This window comes from Molossus molossus, unplaced genomic scaffold (genome assembly GCF_014108415.1).
Source record: "Molossus molossus isolate mMolMol1 unplaced genomic scaffold, mMolMol1.p scaffold_m16_p_3, whole genome shotgun sequence".
Classification (NCBI taxonomy): Eukaryota; Metazoa; Chordata; class Mammalia; order Chiroptera; family Molossidae; genus Molossus; species Molossus molossus.
In genome coordinates this window covers 30,193,125-30,207,970 of record NW_023425366.1, presented here as the reverse complement: position 1 = coordinate 30,207,970, position 14,846 = coordinate 30,193,125, and the positions used below count along the sequence as shown (strand labels likewise).

Sequence of the window (14,846 nt, the reverse complement as noted above, 5' to 3'; positions counted from 1 at the left end):
ATTTCCCCCTAAAAAACATCTCCTCCTTCTCTACCCATGCTGGAGTGGATAAACTTAGGGGTTCAAGAAATAATAACAGTAATAAATAACACTATTTAATAATAATAATGATTTGTTTCACATAGGAGAAAACAGAGGAATACATTACCCATGGTTAACTGGTTCCTCAGTAAGTTAAAGGACCAGGCATCCAATATGTAATTTAAGGCATTTCCAGAGAGTTTTGGTATAGGATGAATAATTATTTATGTGAATAATTTAACTTTCCTATTATTGTTCTACCTTAAACAATGGGTATATATGAATCACTTGGGCAGTGTTTTCAAAATTGGAACCCCTCCTTCTATCTCCTGAAACCTCAGCACGCAGAAAAATGGATGCTGCCAATATCATGATGGGTCTTCTAGATTTTTACACACCCAAACTGCATCTAGTTCTAATCGATCTAGTTATAATGCCTTGAAAGTCTAGCAATTTCATATGTGGATGGGATCTGGAAGGTCATTTCGTTCATCATTCAACCTTCTTGAAGAGTGCACCTCTCTGCTCCGACAGTCCTTGTCTGGGAGCTGGCAAGGACAGTCACTCAAACTCAGATGCACACCATTTCAATGAGGGATCATTCTGGTTGTCAAAACCACAATAGGCCTTCTGAAAAAACTAATAATTGATTCTGACTCTGCCTTCAGTTATAGTTTTATCTTCTGATCAACCAGAGCATTACAGTGATGTTTTCAATGACATGATTCACCACCCAATATGTGACACCACCTCTTCTTTTCTGTGATTTCTACAAACAGTTCAGAGGTCTCAGCATTGTTTTTAGGGGTCTCCTCATTCTGGCCACACCTCCGCATCATCTCTCATTTGTTGATGCCCTCCTGTATCTTAATTCAAAAGCCCCAGCATTTCATGCACTATTCCAAACATAGTCTGAAAAGTGTCAAGTACTTAAACAGAACTTGTAGCATTGAAACCAAACCTCCATTAATGTAATGTAGGGTGAGACCAGCTTTCTTAACCTTTTCCAATAGTTGCCTTATAAGAAATTTAAATTCAAGTAAACCTCTAGCACCTTCTTCCCGGACCACTGCCAAACCATACCACCACACACGATATACCTCTGAAGTTAATACTTTTGAATATATGGACAAGGCTGGACATAGAGGCCAAATTTTTTACTTTTTGTTTTTCACCTCCTATTTTTTTTAGCATTTTTGATTTTTCTTGGAACCTAAATCTTTATCACACACATGCAATTTTCTTAGTCTTGAGTACTTTGCAAATTCTATAAGCCTGTTTTGAATACATTAGCCCAATTATTTGATTATAGTTTTAAATAGAAAGTACATATCTCAATGCTTTTCTACCACAGACCCTTTTTCATGTTTATAATAATCTCAAACAGTGGGTCCAAAGAGATGTATAAACACGTCAAATACATGTCATCAGCATGCAAAGATCAGCAAGCCTTGGTTTGTCTTCAAGAAACTACATGGAATGTACCATGAAGTCAAAATTGTCTTATTGACCCCCTTCCTGGGCCAATCAGAATGGCTGGTGCTTATGCACTCATTTTATAAATGATGAACAATCATTCACTATTATGTGATTGTCTTTACCAGTTACCCCTAAATCTGGTTATAATCAAGATAGAGAGTCTCAGAAGGGCAGATAATCAAGCTTCACAAATGTACCTATTTCTCATATCTCAGGTTTTGAATCTGAATTTGAATTTGAATTTTTTAACTTCCCCACACTGTGCTGAGCTGTGCAGCTCAGTCAGGGCAGCAGTCATCTCTGACGTGGGGAAGCAAAGTTTGACTTATGTTTGCATTTATTGCTCTCACTATTAAACATGAGAGTTTTATTATATTTTCTAAACTACAAGTTTTTGGTACAGTGGTATATTTATATCACGTACAAATAAATGAGCACATAATGAATGTTCTTGTTCAAAGTACTTTTACTAATTGAGGAGTAAAATTAACAAAGGCTGGAGATCCCTGGATGAAAGACACACACAGGCTAGGCCAGGGCCCCAGGTGAGATCCCACCTTAGCCAATCTGCTTGGCTCTGAAGCTAAATAGTGTACCCCTAACTCTCACTGGGAAGCCCTACAGAAGAAATAATGAAATCCTATTCATTTCATTTGGAAGGGATCACAGAGTTGAAGCTTTTAATTTTGTAGGTCTAAAAACTGAGTTGCAGAGGGATTATGTGACTAGACTCAGCCACTTCAAAGCCCTTTGGGGGCATCTGAAGGAAAGGAAAATGAAATGAAGTGAAGTTAATCCCAAAGCTGGACCTGACTGCACTCCATCGCTCTTGTTCAATCAATGAACAAGAATAAGGAAACAAACAAGCAAACAAACAAAAAACCCAAAGCCATAAACAACAACACAGAAAGAAAAGAAAAAGAAGGAATGAGAAAGCAAGAGTCACTTCATGACATCTTTTGGAACCGCCCATACACTGACCAATTCTCTGGCAACAGCATTAAACACAGGGGAGTAACACCCGCAGAGAAGTTTCCGGACGTCGGCTGCATTGCTCAGTGCAGCACAGTCATCTTCCAACCTCAAGTGCCTTTACAATCCTGCTTTCAGAAGTAGTGAACATCCACATTGTTTTAAAATGAATAATACATTACCAAAAAATAAAGGGCACAGTACAGGATCATACCTTCAACATCTTGACTGGTAAAATGTTCTTCTATATATGAAAGGGGAAGTTACCGTACATTTTATAAATGATAGTACATTGCACCTGAACCACAATGTTAAGACTGTTCTTATGGGGAGAAAGTTCTGCACAAAGCACATCCACATTTTCTTTAAGTCCTACAATTGAACTTCACTAGGAGCACATAAAACTAAGCCTCTGACCTGCAGGCCCCCATTTTTTTCCTACTACACCACAGCTAAGGGGCCTGTTTCATACCTGGTTAAATACACTAAGAATTTTGTCTCTAATAAAAACTTACATTTTCTCCAAGTTTCCCCAAAACCTCAATGTTGTCTGCAAACAAGGGTGATAAGAAAGTTGTCTAGCTTACAGAACGTGGGTAGTGGTAAATTTGTTTGGGTGTCATTAGGATGCATGTAGCCTTTATGTCACCATAACACACTCTACTCTAAGACTGCTGTTGTTTTGCGGGAGGAACAATAGTAATAATAGTCACTGATTTATCTTCTGGTTCTTACTGCAATGGCAGCTCCATGAAAGCAGTGGGTGACATTACTTTATTCCTGACTTTTAGAATAAGGACTGGGTAGAAGCTCAGCAAATTGTGATATAGTAATAACTGTTATAGCATTTAGCGTAAAACATCCTTATGAGATGTTCTGGAAATATGAGCATCCACAATGGCTGCAAATGAAAGCATTGAGGAGAGAATGAAGAAATGGACTGAAGAATGGGGAGGACGTTATATAATTAGGCCTTGACCACGTGTCTAGCATTCACCTTCTTACTACTACTTGGTCCATCCTTGTATCCAGGCTAACAGTACTTTGTCTTGGTCTGCCTGTCTCCCTCTCCCTATCTTATGAGTGCATGCACAAATCCAGCATGGTAGAAAGTAGGCCTGGAATACTACAATATTGAGATTAGTTGTATGCCCTTGTATCTCTTATCACCTTGAACCTGACACCTGCATGTGTCTCCAAGGTGGCAGACAGGCCTCCAATCTCTATCCAGCCACCAATTCTCCGCAAATAACTCTCAGGTCACCCTTGAACCTTTCCCCCTCCTCTTCCTTCTTCAAAGCCAGTTTCTGCATCTGTAAAATAGATAGCTGGTTTTCACATGATCATGGATCTAGTAGTCCTCTAGGGAACCCATTAAAATTGTAGATGCCCAACTCCAGCCTTTGAGCCACTAAGAAGGAAGCTGCATTTTTAACAGTTGCTCAAGCTATGCCTGATACGGATATTCTGTTGCACTCCATTACCATTCCCTGAGCTCTAGGCCCTGCAAGATTCCAAACAGGAACACACTGATTTAATGGGTCAAACAATTTATGGTAAAAGGAAGAACAGCCTGGAGCACCTGGCTACAAGTGAAGAGTAAAGAAAAACAGGGAGACATATGAGGGGGGTGGGGGGGACTGTAGAGGGATATCTGTGAAGAGGTAAAATCTAAGTAAGTTTTCCAAAATCTAAGTGAGAAGGTTAAATTGGGTAGTGCTTGTGGTTGGAAGGCTGAAGGTGAGCGAACTGGAGCGTTAAGCAGACGTGGTTCTCAATATAGCATTAATTTATTTCTGTAACCTCAGACATACCCCTTAGCAAATAATTACTCAGATTAATGTTTCTCAGCTGTTGTACCAAGATAATATCTAACACCGAGATAATATCTAATATAATACAGACTTTTTGAGGGCTAAAGGAGATATCGTAAGTAAATAATCAGGATGACACTGGATATGCCCAATAAGTGTATCAATTATTATTTCAGAGCAATAACAAGAAAAGGGGACAGATTAATAAGTTTTCATTTTTTCAAATGTTTTATTGATTTTTTTAGAGAGAGAGGAAGGGAGAAAGAAATAGAAACATCTATGTGAGAGAGAACCATCAATCTGCTGCCTCCTGCACGCCCCACACACACTGGGGATTGAGCCTGAAACCCAGGCCTGTGCCCTGACTGGGAATTGAACCGGGACCTCTCAGTCTATGGGATGACACTCAATCCACTGAACCACACCAGCCAGGCAGGTTTATGTTTTTTAAAGGAAAAATGCAAAGTTCCTATCGAATTCCATATAGCTTACATGGAAAACATATGCCATGTGGCCAATATGTGTGCACTAAATTTGCCAAATATATGGTGGAATGTACCAAGGTCTGCAAACTAAAGTCAGGTCAGCTTCCTGTGCTGAACACGAACTGGTGAGCATCTGGGGGAACAGGCCCAACCTCCCCTGGGCCTGAGATGACACAGACACAACACGGCAGCTGAGTCAAAGTTTCCCCCCATAAGGATTTTTCATCCTCACCTCTGTGTTTGTGGTTTTTCATTTTGGGCAGAAATGCTCCATGTTAAAGTGGGTGCAGTTAATCTCCAACCTCAGCATCTAAATTTAATTATCTTGAACATTTCAATGCTGAATATAGTATCTCTCACATAACTCTATTCATGCTGATACAGATGGCCAGAAATAGGTTCACCAGGGCAAAGGGCTTGAAATGTACTGAAGCAGCTGAAAGTCATGAAGAAGGAACGTGTGAACAAGATGGAATCTATGCAATAAATATCTGTATTCAGAGTCCCTCTCGCCGGAGGAGCGTGCACTGAAATGCTACACTTCAAGTGGAACAGCGGCTGAGGTTATGGGTGCAGAGAGGCTCTGAGATCTCTTTGCTCCATACTGGAACAGGCACTTCACCAACAGTGACAATTAGCTTTTCTTTTACAAAACAATCTAGTGTTGTTAGAAGCTGCAGACTAACACCGCACTTCTGTTCCTAGAAGAAGTGACCCTTACAGCTTTGAAAAATATTTACACAATGGAGGTCATTATGTAATTAGCTATATTATAGTGTTTATTAAATTCCTAGAGCTGGCAGAGTTTATTTTTAAAACTACATGTGCTGAGTTTAATTAAACTTTTCAAATGTATGATGTACTTAATGGGATAGAGGCCAGTGATCTAATTCACAAATTTCCAGGTAAGCCGGCATTAGATATGGCCAAAGTCTACAAAAGACCACTACAGACATGATTAATATTTATTGGTAATTCTCAGGATTCTAAGACTGTATCTTGGTTTTTCAGTAGAAATTTAACAGAACTGCTTACTAAATATGATCACATAAATAATCCAGGCTATTGAATAATTTTCTCCCATTAACAGATATTTATAAATTACAGAAATACATATTTTAATATTTTAGAAACTGGATATCCTTCTTTGTGTATTTTTCATAAAAATACTTTAAAGATTATACAGATAAATCATAGAGTCTCAGGGAGCGCTAGGGGTTACCATCACAGGGAAACTTCATGGTAGAGGCCATAGACAACTACCAAAGATGAGGGCATTGGTCAAGTTTCTACAGCAAGAGAGGAAAGGAGATGCTGGGTCTTCTCCCTAAGAGACCATCTGTTGCCACAGACCATGCCAAAGAAGGGAAATTCTCAGCTCTTATTCTGTGATGATACAGGTGACTAGCTAAATCTGCTACTTGTATTTGACCAAAAAATAAGGCAAAAATCCCTGCCTTCATGGAGTTTACATTCTAGTGGAGAAAACAGATGTGAAACAGTGTGGACTAGTTTTTAGGGAGAGCACCGCCTGAGGTAAAGGCAATGAAGGAAAATAATGCAGGAAAAGAACGGGAGGCAATTTAAGTTGGATTACCAAGAATGAATTCATCGGCAAGGTGACATGTGAGCCCAAATCAGGAAGAAATTTGAGGGAGTGAGGCATGGGTATATCTGGGCTCGGCCTGGGAGAGGTGAGGTAGTGTTTTAAGCACAGATAAACAGCAAATGCAAAGGCCATGTACTGGGATCATGTTCTAGAAACAAGGAGTTTTGTATGCTGGAGCAAAGGGAACAAGAGCAAAGGAATATTCTTAGAAGAGTTGGGATAGATGGGGCTGCAGATCACAAAGGAGCTTGTATGTCCTTTGAATTTACTCTGCATTAAGTAGTAACATGATAGGATTTGCATTTTCATAGGATTTCCTTCACTACCACTTGGCAATAATCTTCATAGTGGTTCATTAAATTATTCCATGCAAGTCACTTAACCTTTCTTCTTCGAAGTTAGGTTGGGAGGAGCGTACACCGTATACATTGTAGCATCGTTTCATGCTCTCCTTGGCTATCCCTCCTACAGCAATTATTTTTTACTGCATTACAGTTACTAGTTCTCTCACATCTGCATCTTCAACAGATTCCTTAGTTCTTAGACCCTAGGGAAAACCTCTTCCTATTTTTGTACACAGCACTTCACACAATGTTTAGCACATAGGCGGGACTCAACAAAGATTTGCTGAATATAAGGTATTGCAAAAAACCATGCCAACTAGAACTTTTGGTTAGCCTTTTGGCTGGAATTCTGCAACTGGAATATAATCAGGTGAGTTGGACAGAATCTGAGATTGCCTGGGTAAATATATTTTTTAAACAAACTATTTTTATTAATTGTGTGCATAAAACTTATGAATAAAATCGTCCAGAAAGAATTTTTCAATGAGGCTTTTGAAAACTATCCATAGAATGCTTTTTTTTTTATCCTAACCGAGGACATTTTTGTGTTTATCTTCAGATCCTGTGGGAAAGAGAGAGAGGGGAAGAGAGAGAGAGAGAGAGAGAGAGAGAGAGAGAGAGAGAGAGAGAGGTGAGAGACATACCAACTGGTTGCCACCCACATGACTCCAACCAGGGCCGGGGATAAACTGCAACCGAGGTACGTGCCCTTAGCAGGAACCAAACCCAGGACTCTCTGGTCCACTGGTCGATGCTCCAACCACTGAACAAAACTGGCTAGGGCAGAATGCATATTTCTTTTAAGTAAATTTTCTTTGACTTTCTGCTTATTTGTTAGATGACAACCTGAAGAACCTTTGGATGTACCCACATGATATACAATCTTATTTTTTTAAAAGAAACTTGAAAATAGTTTACATTTTCTTCCCATATAAAATATTTATATCAAGCAATGTGGAAGCAATGGGCTATCTAGCTAAACTTTTATTTCTTTATTTGGATCACCTGTATTTTAATGTACCTTATAGTTTGAAGATTTAATGTCTTGTGAATCTAACCCATTACTTTGATGCTACACAAATTATGAGTGTATAACCCTATATTCCCAAAGTAAAGCTCTACAGTCACGTACCTTTATATTTTGGCAGTATTATTAAGTAATAGTCAATGTGCCCTGGCCAGTTTGGCTCAAGGGTTGGAGCGTAGGCCTGCGGTCTGGAGAGACCCGGGTTCGGTTCCCGCTAAGGGCACGTACCTCAGTTGCAGTTTGTCCCCGGCCCTGGTTGGGTCGTGTGGGTGGCAGCCACTCAATGTGTCCCTTTCATGTCAATGTTTCTCTCTCTCTTCCTCTCTCTCCCTCCCACTCTATCTGAACAAAAAATGAGAAAATGTCATCGGGTGAAGATAAAAAAAAAAAAAAGTAATAGTCAATGCATGAAAAACACTTTCAAAGGTTAAACTTTTCTTAAGTCATTATTTTCTATTTATATCATTAAGTTTTACTTTCATTCACTGAAAATGGAAAGGTCTATGAACCTTAATAGGATTACCACAAACTTGTACTTCTTATTAATTAAAATGAAATATTTACTAAGAGGTACCCCCAGAAAATAAGTGATCAATCCTCTGTTAGTATATTTAAAATAAATCATATCCACACCAGGCAGTTAAAATTCTAAAACATGTGATATGTTTCTGATAAAAATACATCATTTCTTTATGTCAACATGGTCATTATTTGTACTTAGTATATGAGTTACAAAGTCATTCAAATTTAAAATGCCTTTAATCAAGTAGAAAGTTTACCTTGTGACTGTCATAATTAAGTTGAAGACTATTCTGTCATTTGTCATCCACATGGAAACACTCAAAAGATAAAATCCTAAAGACTTTCCAAGCATTCCATTACCTACAATTCTCCAATATACACCTATCTTACAAATACATAACAATAAAATATACAATTCTCATAGATTGCCATCTTGGTAATCACCAGCTTTCTGAAATTCTGAAGTCAATTTCATTTTATAATCTGTTGAACATCACAAGTATTGTTAACTTTAAAGGCGACACAGTTGATTTCCATGAAGTCATAAATTTAAGTCAATGATTCTCTCAGAGTTATCTGAATAAAAGCAATCTAGAAAAAGTTGCATAGTAAAGGTTTCCTATAATTATGGGATGTGTGCATCCCATTTACACCTGCAACATTTAGATTGATCAAAACATGTAACTATTGTATTCTATTTCTAATATAAGCTCCTCATTGAGAACCAACTAATCTCTGTAAGAAAGGAAAGTCAATGCAACAAGTTAGCTGTTCAATACTGAATTTTTTTAGTAACTTTACATAGTGACACTGGTCGGGAGTTCTTATACCTTTACTCTCAATGAATAATTTCTTTCTGGATGAGGTTATTCATTTAACTGTGTATCAAATGAGGAAAAAGCCCCACAGTTTCCAAACAGACATTTAATTACTTAATACTGAATTATAAATGACTATTTATGTGGATAATTATAACTTTCATAAAATCTAAAAGATATATCTATGACACTAAGTTTTACTAAAACAATTATTAAGCAGTTATAATGGTTAGTTGGTAGGAAATGGCACTTTGATCCTTACAACTGCTTTCTGTTTAATTCGGTTATGTGTCATTTATAATTTCAACATAATACACTGAATAAACTGACAACCACGAGGCCAGAAATAAATCCTACCTATGTTTTTTACACAGAATGCTCAACCTGTAGTTTTAAAACTTTAGCTAAAAACATCACAAAAACAGCATTAATAATGACAGAACTGAAAACACACACACACACACCCAAAGATATGTTTAGTTTTCATTTTTTCACTTTTACCTTTGGAAACAAATGGTCCTTAAATACTTCAAAACTGTAGTCTAGGCAAACAAGTCGGCTAGTCACAAAGATGAGGGGTGACTTTTCCCCTGCAGCCCAGGCTGTGGTGCGGCGGTTCCACCTGCTCCTCCCTCCCCACGCCGGGGCTTCAAAGGACCCCAGAAGAGCTCAAAAATCAAAAAGGATTGGAAGAACAGACTTGAAAAAGTCAGGATACCAAATTATCATAGTTTAATTTCTGCTTTCACTTGCAAACAGTTTAAGAGAAAGCAAAGCAAGAAGCATCACAGATACCACAAGCCTAGTGGTTGCCTTCTTAAAAGAGAAAAGAATTGAGTTCAGCCAGGCACAAAGGTCTCCATGGCAACAGTGAATTTAGACCCCCATTGGCATTATTTATGCAACATTTCATCACAAAAGGACCCTCCCACTAGCCTGCCTGGCAAATTCTAGTTTTCCAATCTTCATTCTTTGCCCCTGAATTTGTATCTGGATCCTTAGCTCTCTGTATCTCAACAGTAAGAAAAAAACATCCTGCAGAATTATAAAATTTTTCTCAAACTGAATCTGGACTTTTTTTCCTTGGTGAACTCCAAGGCAAGAGTTAGATTCAAAATTGTTTGAAGTTCACATTCAAAAACAGGGTAGATTTTATCTCAAAAGTGGACAGTGTAACAAACACCAGTTTACTCAAATTATTTCAGTTTTTTGAAATGACACTGTAATTCAAAAAAGGTACAAAATGTGGCAAATCTAACCAACCAAAAAGGCTCGCGCAAAGATAAATTGTCTAGATTTGAAGCTAAACTTGATGCACGAATATCTACCCCAGCCACCCCAGTTATTACCTCAAACAACTTTTCTGAGTCTCTTACCTGATTCTTTTAACCACTTCTAAAAACATAAATTCAGCAAAGTATTTTAGACACTTTTTACTGAACTGTGTGCTAAATGCTCCCTAGATCCACATTTTATAATTAGATAACTTGGGGCAAATTATAATTAGGTTATTGTAACTATTAATAAGATGATATCTTATTGAATTTTTTTTATAATATTTGATAATGCTGGAAAGAAACATTACTAGTTCTCATTTGAAAAGGAGTCTATTGAGTATTAGCTCAAATAAGAACTAGAAGACTTAAAATTAGGTGTTGATCATGTTTAAAATAATATAAGCTTTTATTTAAAATTCACAGTACATACCTCTCAAGACCAGTCTCCTTTAATACAGTTGCATGTCCAGAGTTAAATCATGCAGCTTGATGTAGGTCTTAATTGAGTCTATGTCATTTTAAAATAAATTATGCAAGAAAGGCTTATGGGTGCCCATATTTCCTGCCAGTGCATATTTGACAAGATTTTCTGTTGCCTGCAATATAGGAAAATATGCCCAAGACACTTATTCACCTAGAATGAGGTGCTCATGGTGCCTCCAGAAACACAGCCCGCCCTCATTTTCTGTAAGGACAACTCAGGGTTGGACAACCCATGGCCCTACTTAGATGATTATACAATATTTATGAATGTATCATTCATATACCCTCTGACACTAAAAACTGAAGTCGAGAATTAAAAGCCGAGCTGATATGACTCTTTTAGGAAAATTACTTTCCCAGGTAAGAACAACCATACCCATACATTAGATCCATTGTCTCTCTCTTCTATATTTACTGCCTTCTTTTTAGTTGTTTTTATGTCTTTTTTCTTCCCTTCACTTATACCTCCTCACAGCAGCCCTCTGTATTTCTGCACTATCTGTTCTTCTTGATGCTTCTAATAGGGTTTTACTTCAGCAATGGCTCTATCTGCTCCTACTTCCCATGAGCACTGCAGCTCACTGTCATTCCTGTGATGCCTCCTTCAGTCTCTCTTTAACTCAGTTTTTCCATTATTTTAGATGCCTTGAGGCTATAAAAAGTATATGGCTAATTTCTTAAGTTACTTGGGGGTAAGTTTATATGTCTAGAGTTATACTTTCTCTGCTTCTTGTACGTTATTGTGTTAACTTTCTCCTCCTTGTGATTTATTTGCTTTTTAGTTGTTAGTTTTTTGTGTTTCGTTTTTTGATATGTCAACTTACTGTCTTATATTATCACCTTCTGTTAATTACTTATTTTTGAATTATGACAACTTTATCTTGGTCTGACACTTGCTTAATAACAGATTGAGGAGGAGAGAGGAAGTAGAGTCGGAAGGAAGTAGAAATTAAAAATGCAGTTCTTGCAACACCTCCCTGGACATCATTCCTTCTTGTTGGAGCTGATCTGCACAGGGCTCCTGTCTGCCTTGTGTCCCCTCATGTGTCAGAAGTCAGTGTTCCAGTGAAGGCCTGGGCAGTCCTGGCTTCTCTTCCCTCCACCTCCCTCCCTCCCCGTCTCTCTTCCCTCCTCTCTTCCTCCTTTTGTTTTAAGGAAATGTGCACACTGTATGATATCTGAAAAGTGATGTTTAAATTCTGTATACCTCACTTCCTTTTTATGAGTTTGTGGCTGATTCTGTTCCTAGCACCTTTGTAAATAAAATAGTATTTCTAATTTCTTGTATTTTGTGTTCATTTTAGTGTTTCTAGCACAGAAACAGAATGAACTAAACATGATGTGACATCCATAATATTTGATATTAAATTTGAAACAGACATGAATACTTGTTTTTCACAAAATTAAGCAGTCATTAGTCATTTAAAAAAACAATGAGGCACAGAGAGAAATCCCTTCAATTTTATTACCAAAAAACCTACCTAAAATGACAATCAGAGTTAAATATTGAAAACTTCTCCTTAGATATGAATGAGATGTCAATCACTGCTATCATCACTTCTATTTAACATAAAGTAAAAACAAAAAGCCAATGTTCAAAAATAAATTTTCTTTTGTTTATCATAAAGAAATTTAAACAATAATATCTATAAATGTCATAGAAAAAACATTCAATACCTAGGAGTAAATCAGTGAAGGTGGTATAAGACATCCTCACCAAATACTACATGACACTACTGAAAATAAATTATTGAAGACCTAAATTATTAAAGAGAAATGGCATGCTTATGGATTGGCAGATTTAATATTGTGAAGATTTCCATCTCCTTGGATTAACTGATATATTTAACATAATTCCCACCTAATAAATGTATGTGAAAATGTGAAGGGCCAAGAAGAACAAGTGATCTCGAATGAAAGAAACAAATCGTAATACTGGACTGACCAGACAAGAAGGCATATTACAAAGCTACAAAAAGGCATAATGAAGGTGGTGTGGTGTCCATGTGAGGAAGAACAAATAGAACTGTGCATAAGGAGAGAAAGCAGGCACCGAGCCACATATAAACCTAATTTATGAGAATCATGTCACTGCCTCAGGTGGGAAAGATGCTGCTTTCACATGGATTTCAATATGGCAAACAACAACAAAAAATGCACCTACTGTGATGCTCATACCAGCAATATTCATATCAGCACCAACTGGACACTATAGAAGTGCCCAGTGATGACAATGGATGTGCAAAATGAAATTCTATACTGTAAAGAAAATAAGCCAATAACCAAATGCAGTATTATGGCTGCTTCCTTACATAATCTTGAGCAATCTATATACTTGATGTATGCCCTTTTCTGTATGCATGTTATACTTAAAAAAATTAACTCTAAATTATTTACAATCCTAGATTTTTGGAAGTTATAACAGACACACATGAAAATAGGAACACTATTTACCTTTTAATGTTCTTGATTTTAAAATAAACATACACCATTTTAATTTCAAAGGTTTTTAGCAATATCCTCATCAATTTTGTTTTAAAAGAAAACAGAGAATTTTTAAGTCTTACAAAATAAAAGTACAACTAAAGGATGAAGAAACCACTATTTGTTGTGGCATCATCATTTCTAAAACAATTCACTATGTTGTGATCCTTTTGGACAAAAAATCCAATTGCTTGGGAAATTTTTTTTAAACAAAGAAAAAAATACATTTTCATGTATTGGGTATGTGTATCTACTAACAGTGACAGCCAGGTAGAAGAATAAATAGCACTGATGTAGGAAAGCTTTAACATTATAAATAAGTGACCAACTTTAGAATGACTTCCAAATAAGTTGAATGTGGAGAGTTTAGTTTTGCTATTTTAATAACACTTGATCTTTACAAGCTATTTTTTAAAGACTTGACTCTCCTAAAATTTTGGCTTTTCATTTTCTAAGAGTCAGCATTCCCGTGTAAAACTCTGTAATTCTATTTATTATCCCTCCAGACACTAAGGTATAAAATTACAAATGATTGACAGCCAAATTACTGAGTCCGCCTTCCAAGGGGCACAGTGAAGCTCTAGTGCAAAGATTCTTTTGCAATTAAATAGCTGCAAGGAGTAATATTTTTAGGGCCAGCTCAGCTTTTCATTTGTAGTCCACAGTTATCTCTGCTGTCCGTAGTGAGAATAGACTGTGGGCCGTGGGAGAGGAAAGAAGAGATGAAAAGCTAGAGGAAGGAAGTCAAACAAACAATGCTGGACTTCTGCCTGGGGCCCTGGTAGTGACAGCTACTGGGATAAACTGAAACCCTTTTGCTGCCTGCTGCTGCTAAACATGACCCCATGTCAGAAACACTCAGAAACAGGACACTTGGTACTCAGAGGGTGGAAATACATGACATCACACAGCAGCACTTATTCCCGAATCAGTGTAAATGTGAACGCCACAACTAAATCCAATTAATAGAGTTTATTTTGGTTATGCTTTGCCCTATCAGGGTATAAACTTCTTACTTGGGATTTTTTACACTGGGCAAATCGCATGCTTTCATTCGCTCTTTGCCTTAAATTAAAGCTCGTGCAATGACAGATTAAGAAGACCAAAGGCTTTCAGGGGCAACGCTCTACCCTGGCATGAAATTAATTTCCCCGTATTCAAAGCACCCTTGGTTTCTCAAATAGGATGTGGAGTTGACCATGCGGTAACAGTTCAGCAAACCCTTTGGCTTTTCTGATGCTGTAAATTATCAATCCGTAAAATTCATAGGAATTTGTACTTTTGGCATAAACAAAGCTTGAAGGCAGGAATCCCCAGTCACCAAATACATGATTGCAATGACTGTAAGAGAATGAATTTAGGGCACTATTTGTAAAATGCATTAGTTAATCAGAGGTTGAAACACATCTGCTTGACGGAATACACTTAAAATGCCACAATGCACCAGTTTGACTTTGAATATATGTGATTTCCAAACAATATTAACAATGATAAATGCAGGTAGATGCTTT

The 14,846-nt window shown here is 37.3% G+C and overlaps 1 protein-coding gene across 4 annotated transcripts in view; it reads right to left on the bottom strand.

Moving 5' to 3' along the window:
- CTNND2 (catenin delta 2) overlaps nt 1-14,846 on the bottom strand; it is an 858,429-nt gene that overhangs the window by 566,435 nt on the left and 277,148 nt on the right. Inside the window, exon 1 of one of the 4 annotated variants that reach the window (XM_036280168.1) lies at nt 9,593-9,637. The exons of the other annotated variants lie outside the window; for them this stretch is intronic. The gene's annotated coding sequence lies outside the window, so the exon portion shown is untranslated. Of the gene's footprint in view, nt 1-9,592; nt 9,638-14,846 lie in introns of those variants that run through there. 4 annotated transcript variants of the gene reach the window in all.